The sequence below is a fragment of the Cucumis melo genome, chromosome 8, assembly GCF_025177605.1.
Source record: "Cucumis melo cultivar AY chromosome 8, USDA_Cmelo_AY_1.0, whole genome shotgun sequence".
NCBI classification, from domain to species: Eukaryota; Viridiplantae; Streptophyta; class Magnoliopsida; order Cucurbitales; family Cucurbitaceae; genus Cucumis; species Cucumis melo.
Genome location: NC_066864.1, coordinates 16,127,451 through 16,148,005, shown reverse-complemented (window position 1 = coordinate 16,148,005; position 20,555 = coordinate 16,127,451). Strand labels below are relative to the sequence as shown.

The following is a 20,555-nucleotide window of genomic DNA, read 5'->3' as shown; positions in this document are numbered from 1 at the left end:
AGCCATAAAAACATAATAAAAATAATAAAATAACAAATATAATAACAATAATAATGCTAATAATAGTAAATGTAATGATAATAATAGTAAATTAAAAAGTGTAAATAATAAAAGAAATTAAATTAATTAATTAATAAAAATAAAAGAAGACAGAAGGATGTGTCGTCACCCTTTTGCAGAGAAATATGTTTCTTCAAAAAAAATTTGTCGCAGAGATTCTCTCTAAATACTTTTTTTTAGGGATTCTCTCTAAGCCAAAAATTTTTCTCTCCTAAAGATTCTTTCTAAAACAAATTTTTTCTCCTTCTTTCCAAATGACAAAGGTCTCTATTTATCGAGCCGAGGTGTGCCACAAATTAGAAAAATTTAACAAGTATAAAATCAAATTAGATATTATGTAATTTTATTAATTTTTTTTAAATAGTAAAAATATGATAATGAAAGATTTTTGTTCAAAATAAATTTATTTGTTTTTTTCCTAAAGTGATAAAAGATAAATCAAAATATGGTATTAAAAGAATTTTGTATAAAATGAATTATTTTGTTTTTCCTAATATGATAAATCAAAAGAGATTTTGTATAAATAAATTAATTTATTTTTTACTAAAGTGATAAAATTAAGTCAAAATTGATTTTATTTTTTTTTAAATAATAGATATTCTCATTAATGGTTTTATTTTCTCTTTTAATAAAAGATTTAAAAAAACATAAGATTTTATATTCTTACAAAAGATTTTACCCTTTTTTTCTTTTAAAAAAATGAAATCTTAGCCAAAATTACAACTACTATATATTTTAAAGAATAAAAATAAATGTAGAATAAAATTAGGTGGCTACATAGGTATAAAATAAACAGAAATAAAAGAGAAAGAATTGCTTTAGAAAACAGACAAAATAATTTAAGGGCATAAAGAGTTCACCAACCAAAAGATTTCAAGTGTTCTTTGATATACATTATGCTTCATAAATTATTTATGTAAAAAGGTTAAGCTTTAAGTTAAATCATTTCAAAACATGGTTTAAGACTGTCATTCACTGGGCTATTTAGCTCACTCTTTCCAAATGATTTTCATTTTTTAGGAAAAGGTCGTGATCCGCAAGTTTGACCTATTATTACCAGTCTGTTGCGTCAGTTTGTTATTAAGTTCTGCTACTTTTTGTTAGTACTTTAAGTCAAGCCATGTACATATGCTTAGAGTTTAGCTAGTCATGTTGTTTTGGGTTTTCGTTTGTTTGAAGTGTCATCGGTAATTATTGGTATATAATCTTAACTTGTTCTACAAAATTATGTAACGAAGTTTGTTTAATTTTTTATTAGTGTATTGCTACTTAAGTTCTAAATTATTTAAGTTGTCTAGTATTTTAAAGTGATCAGTAGTCACGGTTCAACTAGTGTCATTCCAAAGGGGAGAGATCAGTTAATATCACACCGTCTTTAGGATTGAGAGTAGGTAATCCGAGAGGAGGTATGATAGAAAAATTAAAGAAAAAGTTACTTTTGGTTTAGTTTGGGAAGCCTCGTTCAATTAGGGATATTTTGGACTTTGAGAATGTATTTTTTATAGGTAGTTTTTTCTACATACTTAATCATAAATAGGAAGTAATGAGAAATAGGTTAAAAGATCATTTTTATTGTTTTCAGATCACTCTAAAATAATCTTTCAAAAATCGAAAACAACGAAATTTTAATTATTTAAAAATTAAGGTTGAAAAATGTAAAATTTAAATTAATTTTGAGGTGGATTTTAGAGTTATCAAAAATATAACATAAGCACTCAGACTAAAAAATTTGAAATAACAGAAATAGAAACTAGAACAATTAAATATTATCGTGTCCAAATCGAAGATATCAAACTTCAAAAAGAATTATTAAAAATTGAGGTTAAAAGAAACAAATTGAAAGGTAAGGAGCTAATAAACAAAAAATATAAAACAAATGAGATTGCGAGAAAAAAAGATAATTTGGTCTAAAACAATGAAAACAAAAGGAATTAAGTTCACAAATTGAGTTTAAAATGCTCAAATCAAATCTATACTTCACTACAAACTCATCTCATTCCAAGCCAAACAAACTCTTAATTTCTGTTGAGAATAAACCAGCCATCAGTGGTAGAAAGTTGATCCCCATGTGAGAGTTTCCAAGCAAATTGGGTGTTGAGCAAAGGAGGTAAGCGAACCAACTTGAGCAGCAAATCTAAAGGAAACAATTTTTACAAGTTATTGTCCGGTTACAAACAATCAGACAACCAGATCCCAAAATCAAAGTATAAATAAAAACAATAATCATTCAACGTTGTCTAAAAAGAGACATGAGGGGAAGTTTCTTTTTTCGCTGATTTATTTAGAATGAACATCCTGACACCAGGAAATAAGAATGCCTATCACAACAACAAACAACAAATCTTTCAAATTTCACCGCTCAAAATAAAAAGCAGATTAGAACTGCTTAATGACTAGGAAGTATTTCCAAAAAAAAGGTTGACAACCCAAGTAACATTTAAGAGTCGCGGCTTTTGACAATGAAATTTTGGCGACTGATGGGGTTCATGACCACAGGTGGACCAGCTGTACGAGGCCATGCTTGGAATTTTTTGTCAGTTTCTTCCCACCACTCACTGTTTGAAACGGTACTCGGAGTTGTTCCTGAAGAAGAAAGAAATCCATTAAAAAGAAAGAGAGATTAAGAAGTTAGAGAAATGGAGGCACATCAAAGAAATGGCAAAGCCAAGCAAGGGTAGCAGATCAAAGAAACTGTGAGACCAGACCCATAGTTACCTCCGAATATTTTCTTGTCAGAAATAAGATGGTCACCGATATATGCAACTGCAGTTGCTCCAAGTAAAGAACCTACTATGTATTTTGCTGCCATCTTCTAACTGCAATGAACTAATAAGTTCCCAGATCAATTGAGAACCATACCACACACAGAATTACGTCAAACTGCACCCATATTAAACCAAAAGCTACTATCCTAATGTGGACTTGAACATGGATAGATACGTGAACAAAGATGACGAGGACCACAAACACAAACTACAACAGAAAAGTAGGACACAAACAAGTTGAAGATATGAATTTTTAATTGTATATATGCATCTATTGACATCTAATACTCTTAAAGTACATAAGCATGGAAATTTAACATTGTGATATGCACCCATGGGGAAGAAATAAGCGGCAGTGTGTGGTTTCTATTTGCCTTTCATACGGGTTTTTAGGACCAGGTGAAGTTTCAGTTGGTTTTACCCAGCAATGGGTTCAGCAATAAGAATTGTAAAAGGCTCAAACTAAACGTTTTTTCTCTTAATTCAAGTTGAAGTGTTTGTGTGTCCTGCGAAAAGTCTGAATATATCAGGGAATTTATCTGATTTATGTTAAGGAACAAATAGACAATGATATCCTTTCACAAAAAAAATCAGCCAATGATATTGTTAATTTGGATACAGATTGCTAAAAGTTTGGAAAGAGCTGCCTTTTCTCGTAAACCCTTACTAGCCATCTCAAACAAACCATGAGGACTCCTACAGGCCATCTTGGAGTACAAAATTCTCAAAAGGTTCAGATAAGCAGCACTGCGCGGTCATGCATTTTGGGAAACTACAGGGTTGTTTGGTTTCCCACTACTCTTATAAAATCCAAGTGTTGAGAAAAGTGCTCTCAAATTCTCTGGTTCACTACTTTGCTAGGCTGCTGGGATAGCTGTATGGAGTAGCTACTAAATAGCTTTTCATTCAAAGAAAAACAAAGATTTAATGGCAGAGTGTTGAATGCTAATAAGGCAATTCCGAGAGGCTAAATTATGGCTTCTACTTGGTGTGCACCATCAAAACCATTTGGTAAATTTGAAGTCATTATGCAAGATCCTATTAGCTCTAGGGCTTTGGCATTTTCCCCATTTCATAATTCTCACATCTTCTTGGTAAACTGTTGTTTTTTTTTCTTTTCATACAATTTACCAAAGTTGATCAAGTTCATAGTTTACAATATCAAGACTTAGGTTTGTTCTTCATTCTACAAGCAGTATAGACATTTTAAATCAGTTGGATGCAGGCAAAATCCTAACCGGATAATGCTTTGAAACCCTTTCCGGAGCTTTCTAAGTAACTACTACCGAGTCCTTAGTTCGAATTCCCTCTTTTCATCAATAATTTCACACTGAATTAGCCCCAACCTCCAAATATTCGAGCTCATATGCATGATAAAACCTTATATAGCTCAAAATATCTTTCTCATAACCCGCAACAAGAAGCAATACGCTTAAAGTTAGTTTATAATTCAAAACATTACTGAAATGCTTTACAAAATACAGATTAACGATTTAAAAAACCACAAAATTAAAAACTCTCTATCAAATACCAACATTGATAACAGTAATAATCTCTCCGTAGAAAAGAAAGCATAAATACAAAAGCCAGAAAACAAGAATCGAAGATCACTACATGTAATAACCACACAATAATCAAGAACAAAATAGTCGGGAACTCATATTGATAACAGATCACAGAAGGAAAAAAGAAGAACATATAGCAATTCTTAATTTCCTTGCACTGCACAGAATCGGGGAAAAACTAGATTAAAATGCAAACTACAGAGATTTGAGGGAACAAACCGGCTGATAACGATTTTGCAGGGTAGGGTTTCGATTTAATAAATTTATATCTTTCGATTTAAACTAGAGTCAATACAATTTTAATAAATTTGTTTTAAAAAAATTAACACAGCCACAAACATAGGATAAAAACAAAAACAGCCACCAAAGAATTGACAATTTTACAAACCTCACAGAATCACACCCAAGAAATCGATTACTGAAATGTGAAAAAGTAGAGACCTGAAATTTAGAAAAAAGAAAATGAAAACAAATGTCAAATGGAGATGTAGTGAGAACCAAACGAGAGACGAGAGGAAAGCGCAAGGTGAGTGCGAGCGGCTAACTTGAGACAAAAATGGAAAAAAAAAAAAAAAAACTAAAATCTAAAAGGTTATATAAGATTACATACACACAAACACACATATGGATATAGGGTTTAGGAAACTTTGTACAAGTAAAAAGAAAAATTACCCATTAAGGAGGCTCGAACAATATCCAACGGAAGTGACATAATAAAAAAAAAAAAAAAAAACAATTAGTCAATTACAGTAAAAGTAGAACAGAAATTATGGTGGCATCACAATAACAAATCCATGATGAGATTTCACCGATTCTACAAGACGTCAAAAGTGCTAATAAACATGAGATTCCATTTGAATAGAGAAATAGAAAGAAACAACAGCTCAAAAATCAAGGATAGAGAGACATACCGATGAAAATAGAGGTGAAGCGATGAAGCTTAGGGAGAGATTGGCAAAAGGAAAGATCTGGAGCCTAAATGTGGTGAGAGAGATGAGACTGATTCACAAATGAAGAAGGAGTGGAAATTTGTTTAGGGGATGTGAAAAGTCCAAATTGCCTTTTATTTTTCTCTATTAAAAAACCCCAATTTATTTTAATAATGTTATTTTTAGAACTTGTTATCAAAATAATGCTCTTACAAAACAACTTATCATAATAATAATGTTATTCAAAACACATTTTCATAATAAAGTTGTTCAAAACAAATTATCAAACTCGCTCCGAGTTAATTTCAAGTTTAAGTGTTTGAGTCCTGCGTTGAATCCTCGATCTAATTTTAAAAAAAAAAGGTCAAATATAGATAGTCAAAGGCTGAAGACATGCAAGGTTTAACAAAATAGAGTGGACAAATTCGGGGCGAGTCTCCTCTTTTCAGAATGGGAAGAAACTTTCTTGTGACAGAGGGCGTCTAAGACTCACCCTTCTCCTTTAAAACTCCACCTTCTTCAAATCCTTCACACAAATCCTCTCGTCGTTCACAAAACCTCTCGGCTCTCTCCTTTCCTCTCCTTCTCCCATTTTCCTTCACATTTTCCCTCCATACCCTCAACATTTTTCCATCATTATTTCTTAAAAGAGAATCATTTTCCTAAACTTTTCTCCTATTGAAGCATTTGTGGTATGAAATTATTTATATAAATTTTGACTATATTCTTATATTATATTCTTAGATTTGTGGTTGTTTGAAAAGAAAATAACCATGCACAATAGGAATGTTCAAAAAATAGTTGAAAATTGAACCATTGACAAATTCAATTAAAACCAAATGCATGTGGTTCGATTCAGTTTGTATTAAATTAAAACCGCTTCTTATGCGGTTTGGTCCGGTTTAAGACATTAAATCGATTCTAAAACTAAACAAACAGCTTTACTAAAAGAAGATATATATATATATATATATATATATATATATATATATATGTCCTAGGGTAAAGCTAGAGCCTTAGAGAAGAGGTAGACGAAGATGACACTAGACAGACGTGGACGACATGCAATCTCCTCAAACCCTCCGGCAAAAGAGAAAATAGTATGGTTTATAGGGTAAACTGCCATTGCATACTGGTTTACAGGTTTCTTATTTGAGGCTACATTTTTCTACATACAAAAGAGAAACCCGTCAAACCAAAATCAATGAATTATCATAAAGGCCAATTTGTTATGGTTCATTAGTTACATCAAAACTCAGAGCATGATCAAAGATAGAAAGGAATAAAGTGAAAGGTGAATTATAGAAGACTGTGGCCTATGAGTGTCTGAAGAAACGAGTGGATCGACAATAACTTTCCTTTGCGTCTCATTTTGAGAAGCCTTGAAAGACAGCAACTGTGGAACAACAGAAACCTTGTTTGAGAATGACCATTGCATACTTGAAGAACCACTCATCATCAATACCAAATTAAACAAACCCATAAAACTCCTCAATTTCCTTAAACCAATATGGAATATTAAATTTTTATTTATGTATAACATTCATGAAGGATTTAAAACCAAATCGCATATGCGGTTCGATTTCGATTCAGTTTGACACAAATGAGCGGTTTGATTCATTTTTAGATGAGATTTTTTGAATTTTATGGTTTGGTGCAATTTCAGCTTCAAGCAAAACAGAACTAAACCTGAACATCCCTAGTTTTTATAACATCTACAAAAATTGTGTCCCACGATGAGGTATGCTTGGTTTTCGATCGACATGCTAGCATCATATCAGTGGTGAACAATCTAGAGAATTGGTGGATAGAACATCATTGGTTTCTATAAAAGGTATAAATTCACACCATTGAAGAATTATATGCTTACCGTGTCAGCTGTCAATTCCAGATTTGAAAGTTTGATAAAGCAATTCAAGATCTAATCACATGACTATATAGATAGTTATACAAGGAATCAAAATAAGGTATTCGTGAAATTGTTGGACCATTAATTGTAATGACCCAACTTTTCAAACTAAGTTGGGGTCATTACTTTACTACTAACACACTTCATCAAAACATAAAAATTCATAAAAACCTGTTTAAAATCAATAAACATCCAAAAATAAGGAAAATTATCTTCAGACTCTATTTCAAACAATTTTAAAAGTTCACAACTTCGTCTATGAAATCATAAAAGAAAAATAGATATCCTAAACATTACTCATTTTAAATCCTAAAAACAAAAAGAAGTAAAAACAATTAAGCGGAATCATTTTAAAATAAAGACGTTCCCATAGGGTGTTCATGAATCCTTCTTATCCCTCATTGGTCTACCTCTCGCATTACCTTTACTTGAAAAAGTTAAACATAAAAGGGTGAGTATAAGATATACCATCAAAAGACCTACTACTGGTCCCATTAAGGGTAAGAACGGTTAGCTTCTTATTAGGGGGTACCCTGCAACATAACAGTCTAGTGATCCCGTAGGATGCACACATCAGTCTAGTGGTCTCATGGGGTACACTTATCAATCTAGTGATTCCGTCATATACTCCAATCAGTTTAGCGATCCCCGTAGGATACACATCTCAGTCTAGTGATCACGTAGGATGCACAAGATGTAGTGATCCCATAGGACACTATGCCTATAAGGTACACCACCCCATAGATAAAGCTAACAGTTACCCCTCATTCCATTCTAAACAGTCCATGACAGTCACATCAAACACATTCAAAACGAATAGTTCGATCTCTATGCATAACCAGTTAAACCATCTAAGTTTAGTCGTCAGTATAAACCATCAATATATCTAGGCTACACATAACATCAAACCATCTAAATTTAGTCAACAATACAATCCATCGACATATCTAAATTAAAAAAACCATGAAATCATCTAAACTCAGTTAACAACACAGTCCATCAATATATCTAAGCAACACATGACAGTCAAATTGTCTAAAGTACAGTCAATAGTGTAAACTAGCAATACTTTCTATCTACACATAACAGTCAAACTAGTGTAGTCAATATATTCCAAATTGAGTTTGGTAGTAGAAATCTCTTACCTTACGTTTAGCTAAGATCCTTGGTCAAATTGAAGTCCAATGAACCAACCTAAACATAAACATAAGGGTCCAAACATTATATCAAACAAAACCACTCAACCAATGCACCCAAATGCAAATTCTAGAACTTACCCAAGTAAATAGAGAATCAAACTCCAAGTCAAGCTTTTTGGAAATTCAAGAACTCAACTCCAACACCTTCAAGGATCAACAATTTAATCCAACGATTATACTTAAAATGGTCATGGAAACAACTACAAAACTCATAAAAACAATCTTACCACAAAACCCACAACAAGGCAAAAGCAGCATACAAACACAAGAAAACTCAAAACGGCTGAAAAGGAAACTCGTACACATGACTCAGCTTTGAGGGAAATGGCTCGGGTGAAGAGGGAAGTTGTTGGCACGCACATGGCTCGTGGCTAGAAGGTGAGGGACGGCTCGGGTGGTGCACGACTTAGTGAAATGCGACGACGGTGGCGTGGCTTCTTCGAGCGGTGCACAAGGAAGAAGAAGTTAACGGTGCAAACAGTGGGGCGACGACGAGCGATTGTGATTCACGAGAATGCGATAGCAGCTGGCGTTGGGCTTAGGCAAAAATGGCTGGACGAGGAACCTGACGACAATGGGGCTTTATTGAGGCTCAGCTTAAGCGGAAACATGAAGGTTGCGGCAGCAAGGCTGCTTAGAAGAGAGGAAAAATAGGGGCAACGATATTGGTTTAGAGGGAGCACGAAGAAGAAGAGATGATGGGCATGCAAAGCTAGGTCACTCTTTTAAAAAAATATATATAATGATGATGATGATGATGATGATGATGATGATGATGATGATGATGATGATGATGATGATAATAATAATAAAATATTTTATTTTATTTTATATTATATTATTATTAATAATATCTTTTTCCTTTTTTTTTTCTCACTAAAATCAAATAACATAAGACTGAACAAAATAAAATCTTAATAACATAAGATAATAATGTTAAGAAAAATACCTCAAAATTTTGAGGCGTTACATTAATACTCTTAGAAATATGGGCTTGGGAACGGTTCCCAATAGTAGCTCCAAAACTCCTACATGTCAATGACCATCAATTACAAGGACGAGTTTATGGTCGAATAAATTTCTAAAAATGGACAAAAACAAGCCTTTAATATCAGTTTTAAACTGACATTATTGGCCTCTTTAATGTCGGTTTTAAAACGACATCATAGCCCAATCAACATTAAAGGGCTTCAATAACACTATCAAAGATGTCGGTTTAAAACCGACATTAAAGGGCTTCAATAACACTATCAAAGATGTCGGTTGAAAACTAACATTAAAGGCCTTTAATGTCATTTTTAAACTGACATTAAAGAGGCCTTTAATGTCGTTTTTGAACCGACATTAAAGTCCAACTGACATTAAAGGCCTTTAATAACGCTCGCAAAGATGTCGTTTGCCAAGTGACATTAAAGATCAAATTTCTTCTAGTGAACAAACAAAAATATTTTAAAAAATTGGATAAGAAAAAGAGAAAAAGAAGATGGAAAGAAAAAAATCACAGAGAGAAAGAGAAGAAAGATAATAAAAAGGACAAACCTAGAATATTTTTAAAAAATGATCAATTTCATGGGTTTTTTCATTTTGTTACACAGGCAGTAAATATTTTTGTTCGCAATATGAAAATTAACGTTAAAGTTTTTTAATTTGTTTACATTTATGTATTAGAAATGAGCATTCTCAAGAATAGGAAAATATTGAAACTATTTACAAAATATAGCAAAATTCATCCATATTTACAAAATATTGAACAAACTTACAAAATTTGTAACAAAATACAAAAATATTTATGGTCTGTGTAACAAAAAGTAAGAGCCCATGAAGTTGTACAATATGTTCATAAGTTTTAAATTTGCCCTTGAATATTACGAACAATTCGTCACTTCTTTTTTTTTCTTCTTCTTTGCGATTTATTCATTTTATCTTCCAGATTTTTTTATCTACTCTTCTAGTTTTTATTTCTTTTATTTTTAAACGATTCATTTCTCTGTTTAAATCTCATATTTCATCTTCACTGCTTTTGACAAAATTCTTTGAAGCTACTTGATCTTCCTCATATTCGAGAATATCAAGATCGTCTAAATATCATTTTGACATGATCTAAAGATCATTTACCGTGGTTAACACGACTGTTCACCATAATTAACATGATCATTTAAATTGAAGTCTTTTTCCTTCATTTAAAATGATTTAAACGATCGTGTTGACATAACCATCGCTTACCATAGTTAATACGATCATTTTGCATGATCAACACAATCGTTTAACATGGTCAACATGATAGTTAGATTTGAAGTTTTTAACGATTATTTACATTGAACTACACGATCGCTTACCATAATCAACACGGTCGTTTTTTATAATCAACACAATTGTTTGCCATAATCAACACAATCGTTTAAATTTGAAGTCTTTTTCCTCATCGTTAAAAAAGAACTACATGATCATGTATCATGAACTAAACGATAGTAGATTGTTCGTTTAAACTATAGCACATGACAATCATTTAGAGGAAGATTACTTGCACGCGCGTGTGGCCGATTAATCGGATGTTGATTGAGGCATTTTTTTGTATTTTCCATTGTGAGCCTGTGAGTTTTTCTGTTTTTAGAATTATTCAATACAACATAAATATTATTTTACCAATTTCTTATATTTTTTAAAAAAAACTAAATTTTAATATGAAGTTTTAAAATTAAAATTTTTAAAATTTTAAAATTTGAATTTTTAAAATTCTTAAACTTTTAAAATTTTTGAATTTACCAGAGATATAGTTGAATTAGATGTGAGCCAAAATCATTTAAGACAATTGCCCAAGTGAGAAATGACAATATCGATCAAATTTGGGTAAAATTTGATGGATAGATGCAACATTATTTTTGTTAGTTGTGCATTGATACTTATTCGTATTAATTGATATAAAGTTTTGATTGTTTCCTCTTTATGTTTAATGCAGGAGTTTTTTAAAAAAATGTATATTATATTATTACAAATAAAGAAAAAAATGAGAAATGAAAAAAAAAATTAATTATCAAACAAGTTTCTATTTCTATTTCTTTTTTTTTTTCAAGAACGAGAAACAAGAATAGTTATTAAACATATTTGTATTTATATAGTCTTTAAAAGACAATAAATGAAATATAGGGATCTAAAAATGAAAAACAGAAAAAATGAAATAAGAAGGTTATCAAAGGGGTTGATAAAGACTTTATTAGTTGGGTGAAGAGTAGAAGGAGCAAAGAAGATAAAAGTTAGAAATTGGGGAGGAAGTAGTAAAAGAAGATCGAGGTGTTTCCATTCCACTTGGCTTTAGATTTTGCGTCTTTGATCGTCTTATGTAAATGGTCGAACTCTTGTAATATAGTTATGAACACTTCTTACATTGCCTAAAAATATGTTTCTTATTCTTTTATCACCTCCATCCATCCACTTCCCTATTTCACTTTCCTTTAAATAAAGTTATACCATATCTAACATTGTCCTTCTTTAACAGTATTTTCAACTTTCTTTTCTTCTTTTAGTTAAATATTAAGATGAATTTTATTTGTTTCTATCTTCGAGATGGTTTATTCGGAGATCCTTTGTTTTGAATTCGACGAACAAATTACACAAACATGGACTACATTAACCTCGCGTCATGGATATAACAATTTTATTATTAGAAAGATATATTAGATAACACTAATTGTACAACGTATACTATTAGCATATTTTGTTAAATTTTTCTTTAAAATCAAAAGTATTTAAGAAACTCTTTTAACAGTATTCTTTAATCATTTTTTTTTTTTTAAGTTTTAAGCATTTAGAAACTTTTGCAATTTTATGAACATTTTTTCAGGCAAACTAAAGTTAGAAACTATTTTTATACTTTAACCCATTTCTCAATTAAAGTTTGGTTATAAAGAAACATATTTATAACCTAAAACTATTTTAGTTTGAATTAAAATTAAAAATGAGAAAGATAATAAAATCTTTAAATCAGAATAACAAATACTTAAATCAAATACATTTGATTAAATGTGCACGAGTTTTTTTTTATAAATAATAATATTTTGTAATAATTTTGTTTAATTAAACTTTTATAATTAAGTTATTTTTTAAACTAGTTTTAAATAAAAGCATAAAGTTATATTTGAGATCTTCTAACGAAGATCTGACCGTTAGACCTAGGGTTAGTTCTTTTAGTTTATTATTATTTTAATTATGTTTAATAATTTGAGCTTTTAGTATTTTTCTTATTGTGGGCCTTATTGATTTTTCTAGCCCATGTTCTTTTGATCTAGTTTATATTTCCGTGCTCAAAGATCCTACAGTAGCTTTTGAACATTCGCATTGAAAATACATTGAAAAATCTACATTTCTAGCCAAGTCTAGACAGATTTCTTTCATTATCTCTACAAATTGTTCTTGTCTCTACATCAAAGTGGTATCAAAGCCCAAAGATTGGCTTGGGCAATGGCAAATAGAGGTCATAGAGAGAAGGAGAATGAGGTAGGAGATCTTCCAGCTTTGTGGCAAGCCACAGCAGAAATAGGAAATCGACTCGATGAACATTTCAAGCAGACAAATAGGGATATCCAAGAAATCCAGCGAAGCATAACCCAAATGAACGTCAATCTTAGAGGTGTACGACCACAAAATCTTCATGAACAGCAGCCACAACTTCGAGGGGTTGAACGAAGAGGGGGTCGACGTGGGGGTAGACAGTATGCTGGACGGCGACATGGACCTATGATAGAAGAAGAAAATAGTAGTAACTCAGAAAATGATGATAATAGCAGCACAGAATCAGACGAGTTCGCAAAAGAAGCAATTCTTAGAGCAAATCAGTACGAAAGAGAACGCCCCCAACAAAGGACAGGTGAAAACAGTGAGTTTAAAATAAAAATTGATGTCCCTTATTTCGATAGTACATTTAAAACTGAAGAATTTCTAGATTGGCTATAACATGTGAAATTTTTTTTGAATACATGGAAATTCCTGAAGATAGTCGAGTTAAACTTGTAGCATATAAACTTAAAGGGGAGCATCTGCATGATGGGAACAATCGAAAGTAAACAGACAAAGGGATGGAAAAGAGAAAATACCTACTTGGCCAAAGATGCGACGCTATTTGAAGAAGTATTTCTTGCCTTTAGATCATGATCAAGTGTATCAACAATACCAATACTGCCAACAAAGAAATAGAAGCATACGTGAGTCGACTAAATGCATTGAATATTTTAAATGAAATTCCAAGACAACAAGTGGCAAGATATGTTGGGGGGATAAAGTAAACCATTCAAGACCAATTATCTTGGAAGTCCATGAAAACTATATCAAAGGAAATAACGTAGCACAAAAGGCAGAGGCACACAATACCAAATCAAACATACGTTACTCTCAGTACAAAAAAGAAATAGAAGAAAGTAATAGTAGTGATAAGGAAAAACAAATCAACACCAAAAATCAGTCAACGGTCATGAAAAACATAGGAGGATCATCTAAGCAACAAGAGAAAATAGGAACAATAGCCAGCAAAAACAATAATAATTATACTCGAGCAAATCAGATTGTTTGTTACAAGTGTAACCAAAAGGGCATCGTTCAAATGAGTGTCCTCTACGAAAGCAAGTTGACTTGGTTGAGGAAGTTGGCAGCCCCACGGATATTAACTCCAATGATGAGTTAGACCCAAATGAAATTGAAGAGGTTATTTGTGATGAAGGTGATAGAGTATCCTACATTATTCAGAAAGTGCTTCTACTGCCTAAACAGTCAGTTACTTCACATCGCAATCAAATTTTTAGAACAAGATGTACTATGAAAGGAAAGTTTGTGATGTGATAGTGGATAACGGTAGCATTGAAACTATTATTGCACGTTCGTTAGTGAGGAACCTTAAGCTCCCCGTTGAGAAGCACCCCCAACCTTATAAAATTGGTTGGATTAAAAATGAAGGGGAGCACAAAGTGTTAGATGTTTGTGAAATCCATTTTTCAATTGAAAAGTCGTACAAAGACTCGGTTAGATGCGATGTGGTTGATATGGATGCATGTCACTTACTATTGGGTAGACCATGGTAGTTCGATAAAGAAGTTACCTATGATGGAAAGGCAAACACTTACAAGTTCAAATGGGGGAACAAAAATATTGTTTACTCCCTATGATTGACCCACCCAACCTCCTATTTTACCCTCAAAATCCTTATTATTGATTGTCCCTGGAAGTGATTTTTCGTACCAACTCTCGGAGGCTCTCTCACCCTTATTAATTCTGATGGCAAAGGAAAATGTGAATACTAATGCTATTGATAAAAAAAAACAAGTTTACTGGATGAATTTATGGATGTATTACTTGCTGATTTACCTATGGAATTACCCTCACTCCGTGATATTCAACATTGTATTGATTTAGTACCTGGGCAAGCCGTCATAACCTTCCACACTATCGAATGAGTCTAAAAGAGCATGACATACTTCAAAAACAGACTGATGAGTTGCTGGAAAGATAGTTTATTCAAGTGAGTATGAGCTCATGTGCTGTTCCAACACTTTTAGTTCCAAAGCAAGATGGGTTGTGGCGAATATGTGTTTATAGTAGAGCCCTCAACATCATAACGATGAAATATCATTTTCCAATCCCTCGTTTAGAGGACTTATTCGACAAATTTGAGGGTTTTTGTTTATTTTCTTACTTTGATTTACGGAGTGGTTACCATCAAATTCGTATTCGATAAGGAGATGAATGGAAAACAACCTTTAAAACTCGTGAAGGGTTATATGAGTGGAAGTCATGCTATTTGAGCTGAGTAATTCTTCAAGCACCTTTATTCGGTTAATGAATCATGTTTTAAAGTCGTTTATTGGTCAGACAGTAGTTGTATACTTTGACGATATTTTGGTGTTTAGCAAGTCTCGAACTGAACATTATGACCACCTACATGAAATTTTTATGACACTACGGGAACATAAGTTGCATGCCGATCAAAAGAAGTGTGAATTTTGCACTTAACAACTGCTATTTTTTGGATTTATTATTGGTAAGCATGACATTCAAATGGATCCAGCTAAAGTTAAAGCTATTGTGGAATAGTCATCCCCTATCAATGTTGCATAGGTACGTAGTTTTCATGGTTTAGCTACTTTTTATAGACGATTCATTCGTAATTTTAGTAGCATTGTGGCCCCACTTATAAATTGCATGAAGAATGATAGATTTAAATGGGATACTGAGGAAGAAGATAGCTTCTGCTTGCTAAAGTCTAAAATAGTTTCAGCACCTATCCTGGTTTTACTTAATTTTGAGAAATGAAGTGGAAATTGATGCTTGTTTAACCAGTATTGGGGATGCTTTGATGCAAGAAGGCCGACCGGTTGAATTTTTAAGTGAGAAGTTGAATGAAGCTAAATGATGCAGTAATACAAAATCTTTAGGAATCTTTATGAATAATACTTCTGATATTTTTTATCAATGAGAGGGGAAGCCTTTTATAGGCTGGAAATTTACAAGAGTTTGTTGAAGTTAGTTATTTTAGAACTAACTTTAGAATTGAGTTAGTTATTTTAGAACTAACTCAAGATACAAGAATTAACTAAAGGATAACTAATCTCAAGATACAAAAATGGTAATTCAAGATACTCAAGAATTAGCTAAAGAAATATTAAAGAACTTTAAAGAAACATCAAGAAAGAGAATGTTCTACATCAAATCCCTTCCCTAGGAAAAAACTCAACCTCGAGTGAAAATTAGGAAGCCAAAGAGAAGGAATCTGAAGCATGGTAAGGAGACAAATCAGCAACATCAAATGATGGGTTGATTCTTATGTTTGTTGGGAGATCTACTCGATAAGTGTTGGGGCCGAGTCTCTCCAATATTTAAAATGGACCCATGCGCTTGTTTGTCATTTTGGAATGATGACCATTAGGGATTTTGATTTTTGAAGGTACACCATAACTAGGTCGCCCACGTGATATTCCTTAAAGTGTTTGTGAGAGTTAACGGCTGTTTTGTAGGAGTCATTAGCAAGCTCTAAATGACTCTTGACTTCTTGGTGTAGTTTGGAAATACATTCAGTCCTTGCTTCAGCCTACATACTGACATCAACTATAGAGGGTAAATTAGCTAAATCAAAAGTGACCCGAGGAAGACTAGTATATACAACCTCAAATGGGAACTTCCTTGTTGAGCGATTTGCCATGTGGTTGAAGGCGAATTCTACTTGAGGTAAAGCTAAGTCCCACTATTTAGTCTTGTCCCCGCTAAGACACCAAATGAGGTTGCCAAGAGTTCGGTTGGTCACTTTTGTCTCGAAAAACAAGTTAGCTATATTCAAAGCATCAAAAAGATTTTTACAATGGATGAAATGGGCCATTTTACTAAAGCGATCTACTACTACAAAAACAGAATCATGAATCCTTTGAGTTCTTGGTAAGCCTAAAACAAAATCCTTTGATAAATCCTCCCAAATAGTAGAAGGAATAGGTAAAGAAGGGTAGAAACCTATATTTTGAGAATTACCTTTAGCTGTTTGGCAATTAGAGCATCTTTTGATGAAGTTAGTAACATCCCTATAGAGTTGTGGCCAAAAGAATTTAGAGCTAATTGTATCCAAAGTTTTGTCTCAGCCAAAATGTCCTACTAATCCACTAGAGTGTACTTCTTTAATTACCTCTCTTAAAGATGTATAAGGAATACACAAAACATTGCCTTTGAAGAGAGTTATTAACAATGTGGTAATCTTTGCAAGGTTTATGGTTAGAGCAAGTTTCCCAAATACTTTTAAAATCAATGTCGAAAGGGTACAATGTAGGTAGGTGACCAAAAGGCAATGATTTGAAATTGGAGGGTGGTAAGAAGTATACCTTTTCGACTGAGAGCATCAGCAACCTTGTTAGACTTACCCGAACTATCTTTAATTACAAAGTCGAATCTTTGCAAGAATTGTAGCCATCGAGCATGCATTCTACTAATTATTTTTTGGGAATTCAGAAATTTAAGAGAAAAGTGGTTAGTAAGCAAGATAAAAGTATTAGCAAGTAGATAATGTTCCCATTGTTTAAGAGCACGCACAAGGGCATACAGTTCATGTTCATAGGTACTCCAATTTTGTTTAGAAATACTTAATTTTTCACTAAAATACTCTAAGGGGTGACCTTCTTGACTAAGGATAGCTCATATACCTAAACTCAAAGCATCTACAATGACTTCAAATGGTTTATCAAAGTTTGGTAGTTTTAAAACAGGGGAACTAGCTAAAGCTAATTTTAATTAAAAGAAGTCTTCTTCGACCTGACCCCATTGGAAACTACCTTTTTTTAAAACAGTTTGTCATAGGTGTTGCAATAGTGCTGAAGTTTTTTATGAACCCTTCTATAAAAAGAGGCTAAACCTAAAAGGCATTAAATATCTTTTGGAGTTTTTGGTTGTGACCAAGAACTAATAGAGTCAATCTTTTTAGGATCAATAGAAATATCATTACAACTTATGATAAATCCAAGAAAATCAATACTATAGCACAAAAATTCACATTTTTTTAAAGGTTAATTTGTAATTCATTTTCTTGTAAGGATGTAAAAAGTAACTGGATGTGTTTTAGGTGATCTTCCTTAGAGGAGCTATAGATGAATATGTCATCAAAGTATAACACGACAAATTAATTCAAAAAAAGGTTGTAGGATTTGGTTCATTAATCTCATAAAGGTCCTAGGGGCATTAGAGAGACCAAAGGGCATAACTAACCACTCAAACAACCCTTCATTGGATTTGAAGGTTGTTTTCCACTCATCCCCTTGTTTAATTCTAATTTGGTGGTAGCCACTCTTAAGATCTACTTTGGAAAAGATGGAAACCTTTCCTAATTGATCAAGGAGGTCGATAAACGAGGGATGGGGAACCTATGTTTGACTGTAATTTTATTTATAGCTCTACTATCCACACAAAGTCTCCAACTACCATCTTTTTTTGGAGCAAGTAGGGATGAGACAGCACAAGAATTTAGGCTAGGTTGGATATGACCTTTGCTAAGGAGTTCTTCTATTTGTTCATGTAAGATTTTGTACTTCTCAGGGTTCATTCGATAGTGTGGCAGATTACGTAAGGTACTACTAGGCATTAATCCTATAGTGTGCTGTATATTTCTAAGAGGTGGCAATGAAGTAGTTGGTTCTATGATTTTTGAAAATTCAGCTAGAAGATTTTTTATCTCACTAGATATATGATTTTATGTAGGTGCAATGTTGTTTCCTTTAATAATAAAGGCTAATATGGGTGATGTTTTTGGAGGCAGGAACTTCTTACCCTTAATTACTGAAAAAAGTTGTTTTCCTTTATTAAGGTTAGATTTTGTTTCAGGGGAGACTACCTATAGGTAAGAGAACTACACAACGGCTCATACAATCAAATTCAATAGTGCTAGCCCTACCTCTATGAATGTAATCTGTGTTGTACTGCCAAGGTCGTCCTAAAAGTATGTGGCAAGCATCCATATCTAGAACGTCAAATATAATTTGGTATTTTATAGTGTTGTCCTATTGATAAAGAAATAGTGCAAACCTCACTAACAGTAGCTTCTCCCCCCTTTTTCATCCAACTAACCTTATATGGATTCAGGTGTGGATCAATTTTTAAATTTAGGGCGGAAACTAGTTTCTTAGACACTAAATTTTCACTACTACCGCTATCAATGATAATTTAACATACTTTACCGTTAATGATGCATCTTGTTCAAAAAAGAGACTTCCTTTGAGGTATCCAATCAGTTGTAGGAGTGAAGAGAATTCTTTGAATTACACAAGATAATTGATCTTCTTCGTTTGGAGTTGAAATCTCATAGACGTTGTCATTTGAGTCATCCTCTTCTTGTCCTTCTTCAATTGTTAAAGTCCTCCTTTGAGGGCACTCATTGGAGAGGTGTCCTTGTTGACCCCACGAAAACATTTACTCAAAGTATGGTGGTTATAAACGTTGTCAACCTTCTTTTTTGTGGTATTCTCACCTGATTTGGTGGCTGAAATCTTTGGTAGATTTTCATCTTTCTTGGCGGGCTGTGAGGTTGTGGAAGAACTTCCTTGTTGAAAGTTTCTAAATGAATTAGTTGGGTTAGCTCTTTGCTATTTGTCCCAATTGTTCTTTCTTTGAGAAATCTTTATTTTCTTGATCTCTTCACTATCTTCAATCTTGGAAGCTAAGGAGATGACATTTGAAAGAAAAGTTAAATGATGTAAGTTTACAATATCATTAATCTCATCTCGTAAACCATGAATAAACCTAAAAATTTATTGATGTTCGATTTCGGGAAGATTATTTAAAGTGCCAAGTCTATAGAATTCTTCTGTATAATCCATGATACTTCGTGAGCCTTGATGACACTGTTGATATCAATTGTAAAGTAGTTACTGATAGTTGATTGGTAGGAATCTCTTCTCCATTAGACGTAACATCTTTGGCCAACTTCTTTTTAGTTGTTTACCGAATAATCATCTATTGTTTTATAATTGATCCCACCATGCGCTTGCGCCACCTTGAAGTTTGAGAGCAACTACTTCGGGTTTATTGACATAGTTGAAAAAAATTTCTATGTTCTTAATTCAATCAAGAAACTTTTCCACGTCCATTCGACCATTGAAGGTAGAGAGATCCACTTTCATACGTATTTCTTGATCTTCTTGAAAATATGGTCGAAGTCTAAGCCCTCATTATGGTTCTTGATGAATGTTCAACAAGTTGTCTTCATCGGAAGAGTCAAAATCGTCTAACAAGTATCCAGGTAAGTTGTTTCCATGTAGCTAGTGATTGTGGATGTGAATAGGTTGATTTCTGGGTCGTCCTTGGTTTGCAATTGGATTTCTTAGTCCTTCTTATCTTTCTTGGTTTGTTGCAATTGGGTTTCTGGGGGCTAGATTGCTTTTTCTAAAGGTTGGGCATGAAATGGGGTAAAAATATTAGTTAATTCTACTAAAGATCGGTGTATATCCGATTATCCTTTTCGAAGTTCTTCAATAGCTTGTTCTACCAACTGCAAGCATTGGTCGAACGAGGCTTCTGTGTCTATGGTTATGAGTGGTAAAATCCAAGTTTTTGTGGGAAGGGTGAGCTAGGATCACGCTCTGATACCAATTGATGCAGTAATGCAAAGTTTTTAGGAATTT

The 20,555-nt window shown here is 32.9% G+C and overlaps 1 long non-coding RNA gene across 7 annotated transcripts; it reads right to left on the bottom strand.

The window, feature by feature from the left end:
• Nucleotides 1-2,310: 2,310 nt before the first annotated feature.
• Nucleotides 2,311-9,114, bottom strand: LOC103504437 (uncharacterized). 7 transcript variants are annotated; one of them, XR_007822877.1, is made up of 8 exons: nucleotides 8,655-9,114; nucleotides 8,506-8,571; nucleotides 8,374-8,422; nucleotides 5,302-6,715; nucleotides 5,001-5,204; nucleotides 4,779-4,831; nucleotides 2,776-2,876; nucleotides 2,311-2,643 (listed from the first exon to the last, which is right to left on the bottom strand). It is a non-coding gene; the product is annotated as an uncharacterized LOC103504437 (long non-coding RNA). The 7 variants fall into 7 exon arrangements; XR_007822880.1 differs by having other exon boundaries at nucleotides 2,776-2,886; nucleotides 5,063-5,204; XR_007822876.1 differs by having other exon boundaries at nucleotides 5,063-5,204.
• Between the last annotated feature and the right edge of the window lie 11,441 nt (nucleotides 9,115-20,555).